This window comes from Pithys albifrons, chromosome 2 (genome assembly GCF_047495875.1).
Source record: "Pithys albifrons albifrons isolate INPA30051 chromosome 2, PitAlb_v1, whole genome shotgun sequence".
In the NCBI taxonomy this organism is placed as follows: Eukaryota; Metazoa; Chordata; class Aves; order Passeriformes; family Thamnophilidae; genus Pithys; species Pithys albifrons.
Genome location: NC_092459.1, coordinates 119654431 through 119670762, shown reverse-complemented (window position 1 = coordinate 119670762; position 16332 = coordinate 119654431). Strand labels below are relative to the sequence as shown.

General features: G+C 45.9%; 1 protein-coding gene across 3 annotated transcripts in view; it reads left to right on the top strand.

Annotated features, from left to right (window-relative positions):
• MSRA (methionine sulfoxide reductase A) overlaps nucleotides 1-16332 on the top strand; it is a 277850-nt gene that overhangs the window by 16290 nt on the left and 245228 nt on the right. The window contains exon 1 of one of the 3 annotated variants that reach the window (XM_071547606.1): nucleotides 5784-7145. The exons of the other annotated variants lie outside the window; for them this stretch is intronic. The gene's annotated coding sequence lies outside the window, so the exon portion shown is untranslated. Of the gene's footprint in view, nucleotides 1-5783; nucleotides 7146-16332 lie in introns of those variants that run through there. 3 annotated transcript variants of the gene reach the window in all.

The window sequence follows — 16332 nt, the reverse complement described above, 5'->3', positions numbered from 1 at the left end:
CTGGTGGCTCCTGTTGAGCTTCCTGTCCCTCAGTCCCCCCAGGTCCCTCTGCCTGGCTGCTCTCCAGCCACTCTGTGCCCAGCCTGGAGCGCTGCAGGGGGTTGGGGTGGCCAAAGGGCAGGACCTGCACTTGGCCTTGTTGAACCTCATCCCACTGGAATCAGCCCATCCCTCCAGTCTGTCCAGATCCCTCTGCAGAGCCCTCCTGCCTTCCAGCCTGTGCAGATCCTTCTCCAGATCCCTCCAGCCTGTCCAGATCCTTCTTCAGGTCTCTCCAGCCTGTCCAGGTCCCTCTGCAGAGCCCTCCTGCCTTCCAGCAGGTCGACACTCCCTCCCAACTTGGTGTCATCAGCAAATTTGCTGCTGATGGACTCAATCCCTTCATCTAAATCATCAATAAAGATGTTAAACAGGACTGGACCCAACACAGACCCCTGGGGACACCACTGGTGACCAGCTGGATGCAGCTCCATTCACCAGCACTCTCTGGGCCTGACCCTCCAGCCACCCCCTAACCCAGGAGAGGGCACACCTGTCCAAGCCATGGGCTACCAGCTTTTCCAGGAGTATTTTATGGGAGACAGTGTATATGAATTAAAATACCAATAAGATGACCCAGAGATAAGTTTGCAGTTGGTTGTTAAGATATTAATTTCAGAACTTAGGTAATGATCAATTAAAGCAACCTTTTTGAATGAGAGAGAGGGGAAAAAAACCAGAAAATCCATCTTTTATCCCTGTGGATACCCCTGCACAGACATTCCTGGGGTCTGCTCGTGTAAAAATGTTATTGAGTGTGGTGAAAAGTGAGGAAAATGAGTGAAAAATGCAGCTGTGGAGTGGATGCAGATGAGGAATTCTGAGATACTGAGCCCTGTAGAGCCACTGAAAATATTTCATTGGTGGAAATGTAACTGTTGAATGCAAAATAAAGTGCCTGAATTTTACAATAAAGTGCAAATCAAAGAATATTTGGTTATTCCTCCCTGCTGCTCTTCTAATCATGGCAGTGCAACCTGACCATATTTTGCATAAATTCTTTTAGTCACTTGATTCTTTTCAGAATAATTGAAGGTATTTGAGGATTTCTATCCATGTCATTACAAATCTTATTTTCACTTGAGTTAACTGGGAGTGGATTCCATTATTAGGAACTCCTTTCACCCCAAGCACACAGTTTTTATTTTGCAGCCTGCAATCCCTTTTTAAACATCACTCCCTCCCTCCTTCCCAACATTTTGATTTTTGCCACCATCTCTTTTTCTCCTGAGACCTGAAAGGGAATTTTAAGCTCTTTAGGGTACAAATGATATTTAAAAATCCACTTTATATTGAGAGTGTTTTGGGTGGTCCAGGATGAAGAGAATGGGAAAATATTTTAACCCAGGAATGCAATTTCTCTTTTCTATGATCCCCAAACCATCCAGTCCTTAGAGAAGAACCCATTTAGTGGAGATTGACCCCTGTATTTTGTAATTTCCAGTTGGGGTGGAATTCCAGCAGTTGAAGGATGATCCCCCAGTGGAATATTTAGGAAGTTGTTGACAGTTTTTCATAAAGTTTGGACTTGCAATTTCTTTGCACTCCCAAGGTCTTTAAAGGCAGGTCTAACCCTTCATGTTCAGACTGTTCATGCATTTATCCTTAATTCTTATATTTTTATATTTTCCTTTTTTGTGGTTGAATCTTGGAATGTTGAGTTTGACTCTTGCTGTCTTCCCTTGCCTCCCCTGTGTATTCCTTTTTTCCTTTTTTTTTAACCAACTTTCAATACTCCTCTTCCTTTTCTGTTGGTCTCTGTGTCACTTGTAGGTTCTTGGAGCTTCCACCAGTGTTTGGTGATTTAATAATAAATAAAAAAACCCATAAAAGTGGTGACTGATCAGGCAATTAATTGGCATCATCTCTCTGTCCCTCAGGTAAAAGTTGCCTTTTTTTCTTTCCCATAATGTACTTTTATAATAATAAAATAATAAATAATAACTCAGCAAAGCATCTGACTCCAAAATTACCTCTTAAATAAACTCTGACCTTCCTCTCAAGAATGAGGTGACATCAGGAGGCTTCCACTGGGAGAATTTTTTTTTAAGTGAACAAATTCTGGGGACCATCCAAGTGAAATCCATAAAAGATCACAGAGTTAAGGTTGGAAAAGAGCTCTAAGATCATCAAGCCCAAGAGGGAAAAAAGAATTTGAAATGAGTGATGAGCGAGGCACAGATGAATATTAATTTGTTCCTAATTCTTGAGAGGAAGATGTGATAGCTGAGATATGGAAAAGGGATAAATCTGTGGGTTTTCTGTGAGGATGGAGATGTAGATGGTGTTGAAGGACAGACCTGCACATTGTTCTGGAATGATAAATACCAAACATGTCGAATTTGGGCTGGGGATGGAGAGGAGAATACTTGGAGAGAGGAGAAATTCGACTCTTTCCGTATTTTGGAAGAGAAACAACATCAAAGAGACATCAGCTGGAGAGAGAAGAATGTTCAAGAGGAAAATATGAGGGTGAAAAAGCCCTTTCTGGAGTGACTAACACAGAATCTGATGGCAGGTCAGGTTGGCTGAGAGTTGAGTCCTGCCTGTTGCAGCCTCCCAAGGAAAAGGTTTGTGCAGGAAGGGAAGGGGGAAGGAGTGACATCAGAACTGTGGGAGACCCAGATGACAACAGGACAAGCAAATTGGAGAATCCTGGGGGGGTTTATGGCAAAAAAACCAGGCAGAGAATGTGAAAAATATCCCAAAGCACGAGGTGTGGAGAAAGCTTTGTGTTTGCCTCCTCTCTGGAGGCCACTGAATTGAGTGGGACACTGGATTGGGCTGGGCTGGAAATTTCTTAATGGGAAGGAGGAGAAATCAGTTGGATTGAAGAATTCCAATGAGTTGGATTGAAAGATTCCAATGAGTTGGATTGAAAGATTCCAATCAGTTGGATTGAAAGATTCCAATCAGTTGGTTTGAAAGATTCCAATCAGTTGGTTTGAAAGATTCCAATCAGTTGGATTGAAAGATTCCAACAGCTCCAATTGGAGGATGATGGATCTTGGAAGGCTTCGCCGAGGGCCGTGAGAGCAATTCCATGGAGTGGAGCAGACCTGCAATTAGAGTGTTTAAGGGAAGAGAGAGGGAATTAGGAGAGCTTTGAAAAACTGGAAGAATGGAGTCATTTGTGCAAATGAGATCCACTGTCTTTGGAGCAGTTTATGCTGAGAGAGAAAATAAGGCTCTTTTTTTCAGGAACTCTCGGAAATAGGTTTGGTTTTCCTGCCTTTCTTTCCCTAAGAGGAATGAAGGAATGGAGAAAACTCCTCATTCCTCTGGAATTACACACAGTTTTTAATACAGCTGAAATACTCTGTTGTCAATCCATCCATTTTTTTTTTTTGAAGGAAAACTAATTAAAAGCTGAGTTTTTAGTAATAACTGCTGGGGTAGTGTGGCCTTTCCAAGGTAATTCCATTGACAGTCATTTCCATGAGATCCTTTTGTTCCCAGGTTGTTGCTGATGGTCTCTCAGTGACAGTTCAGTATTTTCTGTCAGGTCCACAAAGGAAAGAACTGGAAAAATTAGACATGGGTGTGTTTTTTTCCCAAGCTGGCCTGTCATGATGCTGCTGGGTGCTAATTGAAATGATCAGGTGTGCAATATTTGGAGGCAAAAATGGGATTTTAAACTTGATGATGTTTCTTCTGGAGTTGAGTGGCTACTGGGAAAAACATGGATGGGAGTGTTGCAGTCATTGGGAACAAGGTAAGGTGGGCTCTCATTTATCCACTTGGCTGGAGGGCAGATAATTAATGTTTTTTTTAAAAAAACAGCTAAAATCACCCAATAACTCACAGAATGTTACAGTTGTTGTCTTTAGGAATGGAGAGGGTATTCCTTAAATATTGGGAATTCTTGGCTGGAAGGGTGAGGAGGGGCTGGGCTGGAATTCCCAGGGAAGCTGTGGCTGTCCCAGGATCCCTGGGAGTGTCCAAGGCCAGGTTGGATTCCATGGAGTAATCTGGGATAGTGGGAGGTGTTCCTGCCCATGGTAGGGGGTGGAATGAGATGGATTTAAGATCCATTCCCACACTGGATCCGTGAGGACATCTGGAGAAGAGAAGAATCCAGGGAGACCTTGGAGGCCCTTGCAGAGCCTGAAGGGGCTCCAGGAGAGCTGGAGAGGGACTGGGGCCAAGGGCTGGAGGGACAGGACACAGGGAATGGCTTCCCAGTGCCAGAGAGCAGGGCTGGGAAAGGGGATATTGGGAAGGAATTGCTGGCTGGGAGGGTGGGGAGGGGCTGGGCTGGAATTCCCAGAGAAAGGATGGATGTCCCAGCCCTGGGAGTGTTCAAGGCCAGGTTGGATTCCCTGGGACAGTGGGAGGTGTCCCTGCCCATGGAATGGGATGGGATTTGAGGTCCCTTCCCACTCAAACCATTCCATGATTCCATGGAGCTGGGATGGCTCCAGGCTGGGATTCTCCCCAGACAATCCCATGGGATGCAGCTCCAAGGGATTAAAGGAAAAATCTGAGCTCCAGGGAGACCTTGGAGTCCCTTCCAGAGCCTGAAGGGGCTCCAGGAGAGCTGGAGAGGGACTGGGGCCAAGGGCTGGAGGGACAGGACACAGGGAATGGCTTCCCAGTGCCAGAGGGCAGGGCTGAGAAAGGGGATATTGGGAAGGAATTGGTTGGTGGGAGGGTGGGGAGGGGCTGGGCTGGAATTCCCAGAGAAGCTGTGGCTGCCCCAGCCCTGGGAGTGTCCAAGGCCAGGTTGGATTCCCTGGGACAGTGGGAGGTGTCTCTGCCCATGGCAGGGGGTGGAATGGGATGGTCTTTAATGTCCCTTCCAAACCAAAGCATTCCATGATTCTATAATTCCATGAATTTCTTTGACTCTATATTGAATAAGTGCAGAAAATGATACATTTAGGGAAGGTTCTTCCCCCTGAGTCTTCCATTGAGCTCGTTAATGGCCCGCATGTATTTTCAAAAGTTGGCATTTTGCCTTGGCAAAGAGCTGGAAGATAAAGTTTATTCCTGCAATTCTCCTCACCCGGAATCTTGTCATGTAGAGCATCTTTCATAAAGTCCCAAATATGATTTTCTACCCTTAAAGACACGTCAGGAAATTGCCCACCGGAGTTGAGTGTTGCTGCTGAACCACAGGAACAGATGACATCACTGGCACCCATGGAGGGTTTTTTTGTGTATTTTTGTGCATAGCTGGAGATTCTTCGTAATCTCTTCTTAATTTCCAATCCTTTTTTTTAATGACGGTGGGACGGAGAAGAACCGATAGCGGAGATGAAATTAAACTGCTCGTGACTTCCCAGCGTGATGGAGTGGAGGATATAAAATTCCAACCCGCACGTCTCCTGCTCCTGGCACCTTCCCATGATTCTGAAGAGGAGAGAATGAAAACACACTCTTGGAAGGAGTATTTGGTGCTTATTAAAATCACACACACACCCTCCCTTCCCTTCCCTTCCCTTCCCTCCCTCCCTTTCCCGGGGACGCGGATTTACTGCGGGTCGCTCGCCTGTCGCATGCGGATGGTTTGGAGCGAACACCGAGTGGCTTCCACGAGCGGGGAGCAAAAAAAAAAACAAACCAAACAAACCCACCTCTCCACCCCTCCAATCCCTCGTAAAACGTGGGGACCCACGAAATCCATCAGCCGGTTGGCAGAGGAGGCGGCTGTTGGTGCCAAGGTTCGGTTACTGACCCGCAGTTTCCTGTTTTGAAGCGCATTAATTGCTTCGCAAAGAGCATCCTTCGGAGAAAACAAGGACTCAGACAGGCTGGCACAGGCTGGAGCTGTGCCAAGGCTGCTCGGGAAGGTTGCCATGCTGGGAGTGAGCGAGCGAGAGAGCGAGAGAGCCGAGGGAAGGGAGAGGGGGGAAAAAAAACAAACCAGCCAAGACTTGGCACAGCTCAGTCAAATCAGCTCCTTTTGTCTGATTTCTCGGCTTGAGCTTCGGGAAAGGAAAACCGTCCTGGGGTACAGAAGAAACTCCCAACTTTTTTTTTTTTGTTGGTTTTTTTTTTTTTGGTTTTCCAACTTCCACGGCTTTTGGAGCTTCTTGGGCTCTTGGGAAGTGGTGGGATCTTAAGGGACATCCAGTTGCCGGCGATGAGGGAGATAAAAACCTTTGCTGGAGCCTCCCCAGTGTCAGTTTGTACATTTGGGGGATGAGATATTTGATGATTTTTTTTTTCCCCCCCCATGTCTGATTAAACTGTAAAGGAGCTGAGAAACTTGGAAGATTCCAGGGAATGCCTAAAGAAAAAGGGGAGGTTTCGTTTTTTTCGCGAGAACAAAAAAGTTTCATCGGCGCCAAACGTTTCAATCCGACGCCGAGCCCCCTTTCGGAATATTCTCGGGATGGGAATTCCAACCTTCATCTCATGTCATGCTACGGAAATGAACTTTGAATGGAACCTCCTTAAAGATTTCACCTGACCCAGCAACGGAGTGAGAGTAGAGGGAAAGTTGGGACATCTCAATGGAAAAGTGAGTATGTTCTTAAAGCCACAATGTCTGTTTTTGCTGCCTGGTGGTGTCCTGGCTCCGTGTCCTGGTTTTTAGGGACAATCCTAGAGAGCAGCAGGACAAGGTGAAGACACCCAGGGCAGAAACAGAAACCAGAGTGTGGTTATTCTGCTGCTCAAAAACATCCCCTCCAGTTCCTCTTCCTCGAAAACCCCCGAAATGGCTGAATTTTCTACTTTTAGAGGCAAGAAGAGATGGGAAAATATCAATTTCTGCCAAGCCAGGGATGTTTGAAGACGACAGAGCTGATGGCACTGGATGCAGAAACTTCAATTTGTAGTCCCAGGACCTGTTTGCTGCAAACACTGAAAAAAACCTGCTCTTTTCCCATATGTGGATTAAAAAAATTCCCGACGACTGAACCGCGGACGTCTCGCGGTTCCGATAAAATTAAGGACTTAAAACTCCATTGTTTTCTCCAAGGGTGCCTGGATTTTCAGGGAGACAGATACCTGCTTTCTGATTCCCTGGGAGCAAATATGATCCTCCTGCCTCTTAGGCCTGGATGTGCTTGGATTATCCTGCTGCTTGTTCTGACAATCAGAGAGAACAAGAGTGACTGGAAAACTGAGATTTTTCCGGAGCGGCTTCACTCGGAGTGAGTATTATCCCAATCCTTAAAAGACTGCACTGCTCAGGCTGTGGGATGTGCAATTCCTGGCAGGCTGCACATCTCCCTCATTCCTTTTTTGCCCAAAGGAAGTGGGAAAGAGCGTTAAGGAGAAGCATTTTAATGGGAATGTGTTTGTCTTTTCGCTGGGCGTCGTTGGCACTTTGATCATCACACTGCTAGAAATAGATATTAAAAAAAAAACCAACCCTTGGGTTGCTTAATATTGCATTAATTTGCCATTAAATTGGTTTCACAGCAAGATTTTTACTCCAGCAGTGAAGCTTTGGAAAGATGCTGGAGTTAAACAGTCACTAAGATGCTGCTGGGATTATTATTTGCTGCACTGAAACCTTTCAATGTGTTTTTGTTTTTTTTTTAGTGATCTTTGAGGAAAAATTCCTGCTCTTCCAACAGCACCACTCCCTTTTTAAATCCATAATAAATACCCTGGATATCCATGTGTGAAAATAAGGATTTCCAGTTGATCCTGGGTGGGGATGGAAGTGTTTGGAGGAGTTGTGGGGTTTGTTTTCTGTGTTGTGTTGCTCCAGGAATTAACTCGGGATGTGCTGGGGGGGGGGCGGGGAGAGTTTGGAGCACACCAAGGGATTAAGTTGGTCTGGAATTGTGGAATGACTTGCCTTTATTCCTCAGGAATTGTGTGCAGTCTCCAAGGATCTGCTGTTTCCTTTCATTTGTGCCCCTCTTCAAAGTCAGAAAACACCAGGAAACATTTTCTCGTGGTGCCTGGAAGGGAAATATTAAAATGAAATATTTAAATTTCCAAGTGACACATTAAAACAACTGCACTTCTCTCCTGAGCACTTTTTAATATAAATTCAGAAATCCAGGTTTTAAACCTGATCAACATGTGGGTCCTTGCCATGCATTTATAAATAGAAATATTTGCACAAATATTTCAACATTTATTGGCACTGGAGTTACTTTGAGGCAGTTCCCAGCAGGTTGAAAATTCTGTTTATTTCTGCAGTGTCTGATGAGAACATTTTGCTTTCCTGAATCAGATCCTGCTTTTTTTTTTTTTTTTTTGGCCTGCATAATAAAGTGTTTTAATTTCTGCTCAACCCTCCACTGTTCAAAGTTGATCTAAGTGCTTATTTTCTGAGAAATATCCCAAAAAAGTTGAAATTTGAGTCGTGTGTTTGAAATGGTTGGAATCCCAACACTGATTTTTGCTTGCAAATGGAATTTGGGAGTGGAATTATTATATTATATCATATATAAATAATATTCATCTGTGTAATAACCTGGAGTTTTCTGGATCCTTTAATCAGATCATTCATTACCACCATTCATTTGTGATCCTTAATTATTGGGTAGGTTTAATAACTTCATGAATGAGCAGTTTGGGAATTAATTGGTATTTTACACTGGATTGTGGGATATTTCAGTGTGGGGGTGAGGGTTTAATTTGATTTTTCTTATCAAACCACAGAGCCCTGATATCATTTGATACCATAATGGGCCTGTGTCTGCTCTCACTTGTGTGGATTAATAACAAACCAAGCTCTGCTAGTCTTTTGTTAGGTTAGTTTGGGATCAGAATGGGATGGAATGGCTCAGTTTGTGCCTTTTACATGGAATTTATAGAATATATTTCCAGTGAGTGCTGCCCATGAACTCCTGGGCTTGTTGGACAAGGAGATGCTCAGTTGTCCCTGTGACCTTTGGCTTCTTCCTAAATATGGCTGTGGGAAAAGAATATAAATGTTCAAATCCTCTGTGTGAAGGTTTTTCATGTTATTTGGCATTCCCATGGGAATCTGATCTTCCTGTGTGGATGTGCTGGTTTAAAGGTGAACCAGGAGGAGAAATGAACCCAGCTCAGGAGAGATTATAAATCAGAGTGACAATTTAATACCAATATTGCAATCAATGCAATGGCCCAAAGAGCAATTGGGTTTAACCCCCAAAGCCCAGCAGTGTAACCCACCCCCTGGGGCACAAACACAGGGGGGTTTGGTGGCCCCTGTGCTGAGCCCCACGTGGTTCCCCCGAGTGCAAAGGCAAAGGAAGGGACAAAGCTGTTGGTGCAGATGATGGCACAGTCTGGGGGAGAGTGGGGGGCTCCTCCTGTCCAGGTTCTACTTCTCCTCTGGATGCCAGGAGTGGTGCCAGAGGTGGCCAAAGGCCAAGATTGCATCCCCTGAGGTTTGGGTGGGAGCCCCCAGTGGCTCCCCCAGGGCAGGGAGTTCCAGCCTGGGGGATGTGACTGTGTGAGCCAGGGGGGATTTTGGAATGGTTGGTGGCCCCTGAGCAGAGCTGAGCCCTGAGGTGGGTGTGGAGGTGCCAAGGAGTCCCTGGAGGGGAGTTGTCCCAGCTCTTCTCTGCCAGGCTTCTTTCCCAGGCAGCTCCCAGGCTGAGGGGTGGGGTGTGCCCTGGGCAGCTGCTGCCAATGGGCCATTGTTGCCAGTGTGTGGGCAATGGCTGGAGGGTGGAGAATGCCCAGCTTTGGTCACCCCCACCCAGGGATAAACTGGTCCCACCTGCTCAACTGGGACAATGGAAGATCACCCTCATATTTACATGTGGAACTCCACGTGCTGCCATTGCTGAGGTGTCCTCACCTGCTGGAGCCAATACTTTTTAAAAAGCTCTTTCCATTTATCATTTATCATTATTCCAGAAGAATTCCCTCTTTTATTGCCCCCTACATTCCAAGGGGTTTTAAATGTAGCAGCTTTTCTGTCATTATTGTAATTATTCCATATAACTGTAGCGTGTTTTCCTTCAGGTCTTTCTCCACTACACAGCAAGGTACATAAAACTAAATTTTCCTAAGAAAACTTCGTGTTTTCCTAATAAATCCAACCTTGACCAAGGTGGAAAATTATCTGAGGAAGTGCAGGAAGGCTGTAGCATTCCCATGTTTCTTTTCATCTGTACCCTCTCATAATTTCTCATAAATCACTTCTCCACTTGTTCAGAAAAACAGACACCGAATTTTCCTTCATTTTAGTTAAAATAATTTCTCCAGTCCTGTTTGTGCTGGTTTGATCCTCAACCCTGGAGATGGGCAGAGTGGGATTGATTTGGGTGGAATTCCAGTCCTTTGTTCCATCTGGAGGTTCAGGCCACGATCTTGAATGGGAATTTTGAGCCAAATTAATGTTATTTTGGCCACTGTAACTTAAAACAGCACATCAGTGAGTTGAGGAACTTTTGTAATCAGGGTGGAGGAATAAACACCTTTGCAGGGTGATTTAGGTGGTTGTCCCAAAGGTCCTGTGAATCTGTTGGTCATAAAAGAATCAGAAAATAGATTTAAAAAGGATAAGAATATGGAAATATTAATATGTGATAACTGAAAGTTGCATTATCTGAAAATATTAATTTGTGATAGCTTAAGGTTGTATTACCTGCTATAATCTCATTTATTTCATAGATGAGGAGTAACCCACAGTTGTTCTGGGTCTGACTGATTCTCCTGGGAATTGCAGGAATGGCAGAATGTCCTCTTGGGAATTCTGGACATCCATCCTCATTTTTCCTATAATTAAGTGCTGCTCAGTGTCCATCTGTTTCTGAGGCACTAAAGAGGTTTCTCCTCTTTGGTGGATGCCACAGGATTGAAGATGTTTTAAGGGATAAATTATAGATCCTGGAAGAAATTCCCATTTTTTTCCCTTTCTTTACATTTGTTAAATCACCCAATTTTTGATAAGTTTACCAAAATCAAACAGAATCTTGGTGGTCCCTTTTTCCCTAAATTCTTTTTCCTGCTGACCTTTCAGCCTTTGGAAAACTCCTGATTTGTCTGAAGTTGCAAATTCTGTGCTATCAAATTTTCTGGTTTTAAAACAGAATATAACACAACGTTTGCAAGACCAGAAAGGTTTTCTTGGGGCTACCAATATATTTTAATTATGATTTAATCTTCTATCTAAATTAATATCAGAAGAACAAGAGAAGCAGCATGAAGGAAACATTGACTTTGACCTGCTGGATTGGATCAAACTGGAATATTTCTATAACTTTCTTCTTGGATTGTGCACTAAAGGTTTTTTCCTGACACATAACAAGGGTTTCATTTCCTTGTTCATACAATGCACAGCAAGAAAAAACAAAGAAAATCTCTGAGGTCTTTCTTTCTACACAGACAGGGCAGGGAAATGTGTTCCACCTTTTTGTCTTCCACAGTAATATAAAATTCCTGCAAAGACTGTCTGACCAACCTGATCTCTTGTCTGACCAACCTGATCTCTTGTCTGACCAACCTGATCTTTTTTTATGATCAGATGACCCACCTGGTGGATGAGAGGAAGGCTCTGGGTTTGTCTGCCTGGACTTCAGCAAGGCCTTTGACACTGTCTGCCATAATATACTCCTGGAAAAGCTGGTAGCCCATGGCCTGGACAGGTGTACCCTCTGCTGGGTCAGGGGGTGGCTGGAGGGCCCAGAGAGTGCTGGTGAATGGAGCTGCATCCAGCTGGTCACCAGTGGTGTCCCCAAGGGTCTGTGTTGGGTCCAGTCCTGTTTAACATTTTTATTGATGATTTAGATGAGGGGATTGAGTCCATCAGCAGCAAATTTGCTGATGACACCAAGTTGGGAGGGAGTGTCGACCTGCTGGAAGGCAGGAGGGCTCTGCAGAGGGATCTGGACAGGCTGGAGGGATCTGGAGAAGGATCTGGACAGGCTGGAGGGATCTGGAGAAGGATCTGGACAGGCTGGAGAGACCTGGAGAAGGATCTGGAGAGGCTGAAGGGATCTGGAGAAGGATCTGGACAGGCTGGAGGGCAGGAGGGCTCTGCAGAGGGATCTGGACAGGCTGGAGGGATGGGCTGATTCCAATGGGATGAGGTTCAACAAGGCCAAGTGCAGGTCCTGCCCTTTGGCCACCCCAACCCCCTGCAGCGCTCCAGGCTGGGCAGAGAGTGGCTGGAGAGCAGCCAGGCAGAGGGACCTGGGGGGACTGAGGGACAGGAAGCTCAAGAGGAGCCACCAGTGTGCCCAGGTGGCCAAGAAGGCCAAGGGGATCCTGGCCTGGATCCAAAGTAGCGTGGCCAGCAGGCCCAGGGCAGTGACCCTTCCCCTGGACTCTGCCTTGGGGAGGCCACACCTTGAGTGTTGTGTTCAGTTCTGGGCCCCTCAGTTGAGGCAAGAGATTGAGGGGCTGGAGCGGGGCCAGAGAAGAGCAACGAGGCTGGAGAAGGGACTGGAGCACAAGTGCTGTGGGGAGAGGCTGAGGGAGCTGGGGGTGTTCAGCCTGGAGAAGAGGAGGCTCAGAGGTGACCTCAGCACTGTCTGGAACTGCCTGAAGGGAAGTTGTGGCCAGCTGGGGGTTGGTCTCTTCTCCCAGGCACTCAGCAATAGGACAAGGGGGCACGATGGGCTCAAGCTCTGCCAGGGGAAACTGAAGTTGGAGAGCAGAAAGAAATTCTTTGCAGAGAGAGTGCTCAGGGATTGGAATGGGCTGCCCAGAGAGGGGGTGGATTCCCCATCCCTGGAGGTTTTTCAGCTGAGCTTGGCCGTGGCACTGAGTGCCATGATCTGGTAAAGGGACTGGAGTTGGACCAAGGGTTGGACTTGATGATCTTGGAGGGCTTTTCCAACCCAATCCATTCTATGATTCTGTGACTCGAGAGAACAGACAGAGAGAAAATGTAAGTTCAGGTGAAACATATCCAGAAAAATCTAATTTTTTACTATATTGAGGAATAATTAGAATTGAACTTTATAGGGTAGAAAGTTTTGCACTCAGGCAGCATCAAGTGATAAAATCTTCAAGAAGTTTGTGGGTGAATTGAAGGTTTTAGGCAGTTTTCCCATTTTTCAGAATCTTGTGGTTGCCCTTGAGGTTTTTTTTGTCATCTCTTCCTACTTGGAGAGTGTTGCCCTGTTGTGTCCTCAGCTGGGAATTGTTTCTTCATTGTCCATCTATTTATTCTCCAAAGGTGGGAAGGCAGAAAGGAACTTCAAGAAGAAAGAGAGAACCTCTTTACTAAGAACTATTTGCTACTTTTTTTTTTAGAATACAATTCCTTTTTTTTTGGTATAAATTAACCAGAAAAGGAGCTGTTAAAAGCCAATATATTTGTAGGGAATGAAGCAGTTTTAGCAGAGAGAGCAATGGGATTCCTGCAATTCTGTCTCCCTGTGTCTTTAAAATTGCTGTGATGCAGGAGGTGCTTACTTTTATAGTTAGGAAACATTATTCTTGCTCTTGAATTCAGCTGCTGACATAATGAGTGCTTGGCTGTAATGAATATTTGATGTGTTTATGCTAATGGAAAGCCCCAACTATTGCCACTTCTCTCCAGCCTTTATAACTTTCTAGGCAACAAATTTAGGGAGTGATGCAGTTTGTCTGCCCAATGAGTTTTGATGAAAAGGGAGAATATTTTTATGGGCACTTAATTAACTACTTCTGGAACTAATTTTCTTGAGGATGTGGCTGTTCCTCAGTGAAATTTCAACCTGCAATGGTCTCATCAGGCTCTGATGGGAGAACTGGGCAGGCTCAGCCTGTGCAGTGCAGGTTTGCAGGACTCAGGATTCCCATTTTCCCTCATAACCAGCAGCCAGATGTTGGCACTTTTGGGCAAATTTGGTAATTTTACAGCACAAAAAGGTGAAATAGTTCCTACTAAACCACACTGTCTTCTAAATAAATTGCTGAATTCTGACCAAGGTGCTCATAAGCAAATCAAAGTCTTTCCTTGTCTCTCCTGGTGTGGAGCAGGAAAAGGTTCCCCAGTATGTTTTTGGCAGTGTGGGAATCCTTTTGCAGGCACAGAGTGACCTCCAGGGCTTTGTGGGACACCTCTGGGTGATGCCACCAGGTTGGTGTGTCCCCCAGGAGGTGCTTTACAAGAGGGACTGGATGAGCTGATGTGGCACATCCTGTTGGTTGTCCTGTTGTTGGGCACAGTGTGGAGGAAATTCTGGCACTGCAGTTCATGGAAAAGGAGCAGGGTGGGATAGTGAAAGGTGTCCCTGCCCATGGCAAGGGGTGGGATGAGATGAGCTTTAAGGTCTCTTCCAATCCAAGCCTTCCTACCCAGGTCTGGAGGCCACAGAATGACAAAGATGTTGGAGAGGGTTGGAAGGAGGTGACAAACATGTCCCAGGGCTGGAGCCCCTCGGTCTGGGGACAGGCTGGGAGAGCTGGGGGGGTCACCTGGAGAGGAGAAGGATCCAGGGAGACCTGAGAGCCCCTTGCAGAGCCTGAAGGGGCTCCAGGAGAGCTGGAGAGGGACTGGGGCCAAGGGCTGGAGGGACAGGACACAGGGAATGGCTTCCCAGTGCCAGAGGGCAGGACTGGGAAAGGGGATATTGGGAAGGAATTGCTAGCTGGGAGGGTGGGGAGGGGCTGAACTGGAATTCCCAGAGAAGCTGTGGCTGCCCCAGCCCTGGGAGTGTCCAAGGCCAGGCTGGATTCCCTTGGAGCACCCTGGGACAGTGGGAGGTGTCTCTGCCCATGGAATGGGATGAGCTTTAAGATCCTTTCCCACCCAAACCATCCTAGGATTTCATGACTCCATAACTCCAGTTCCTGCTCCTCCACCTTGCTCCCATCTCCCTTCCCTCAGTGCACCAGGAACAGAAAGGAGTTGATGCTCCCACAGCAAGTTCCCAATTAATTTGGGATCTCAGATCCCCATGGGTACCACCACCCCCCATTCATGGCTGTCAGGAGAGATTTAGGTGGGATATTGGGAAGGAATTGCTGGCTGGGAGGGTGGGGAGGGGCTGGGCTGGAATTCCCAGAGAAAATATGGATGTCCCAGCCCTGGGAGTCTCCAAGGCCAGGTTGGATTCCCTTGGAGCAAGCTGGGATAGTGGGACATGTCCCTGCCCATGGCAGGGGGTGGAACTGGGTGAGCTTTGAGGTCCCTCCCAAGCCAAACCATTGTGGGATTCTTTCAACCTGTACCCAGTTGTGCCAAAGAAAATCATCTCTGGATTTTATGGTCTTGTCACACAAGGAAATTCATGATACTCTGCTCAGTCTTTGTGAACTTCCAGCCTATTTTCTTACTGCAATTTTCATTGAAAAAAGCAAAGTGTTTCTTGGGCTCTGTTGTCCTTTTTTGCCCTGGCCAGCCCTGGGTTTGCTCTGTGGATTCCTCATTGGAACAAATCTTTGGGCTTTTCAGCAGCCAAAGGACTCCTAAAATGAAAAAAAAAAAATTTAACATAATCAGATAGTAAAAAAATGCAAGGAAATGACAAGAAGAGAAGGAAGGAAACCAAGTGGTGAAAAGGTGGGTGAGAAAAATGCTTTTAGGTGAAGAGGTGCCTCCAGATGTGTTTGTGTTCACTTTCCTTTTGCTGTTGGGGACAGAAATGTGTTTGTCACACCAAGTTCTTTTAGTGCTGCCACATTCTGTGTGTAGTAAATGATCAACCTCTTCTGCTGGCAGGGAAAGGAGAGTGTTTGATCTTTGTCCTGCCTTGCTGAGCTATGAGAGCCAATTAACTTAATTTAATTTTGGCACCCTATTAAGAGGCAGTAATCCTCTTTTATTACTGCTGCATATCAGTTAAAGTCATTTGCACCCTTTGCTTGCCTGGGGATTTTTGAGCTTGTTTGGGTTGTTCTTCATGTTCAGTAGAATCCTTTTCTGTTTGTCTGCTTTTGGGTAACTGCAAATATTAATTTGTAACTTATTCAGGTGTGTTATTAAACTTCTCTTTCATACAGAGGGTTTTATTTGTACATGAGGAGGGGGGGGGATGTATCTACACAAAGGTCCTCCAGAGGTTTCAGCACCATGAAAAGTTCCTCCCTGTTCTGGGAGGCTTTGAGGCTTTGCTGTGGAGCTGAAGAAATTCCTCCCTGTGAATATGGGCAGGCCCTGGCACAGGTTGGAATTCCCAGACAAGCTGTGGCTGTCCCATCCCTGGGAGTGTCCAAGGCCAGGTTGGATTCCCTTGGATCCACCTGGGATATTGGAAGGTGTCCCTGCCCATGGAATGGGGGGTGGAATGAGATGAGCTTTGAGATCCCTTCCAACCCAAACCATCCTGGAATTCTGTGATGCTCCACCCCAAAGAGACCCCAACAGACATTGTAATTCACAGAAGAGAAACTTGAGACGTTCAACCAAGTTGAAGAAAAGTCTTCCCAACTTCTCCTGCAGCTCAGGGTCCACCAGAAAAGACCAGGTTCTATATTTAAAAGCTCTGGACTTTGAAGTCACCA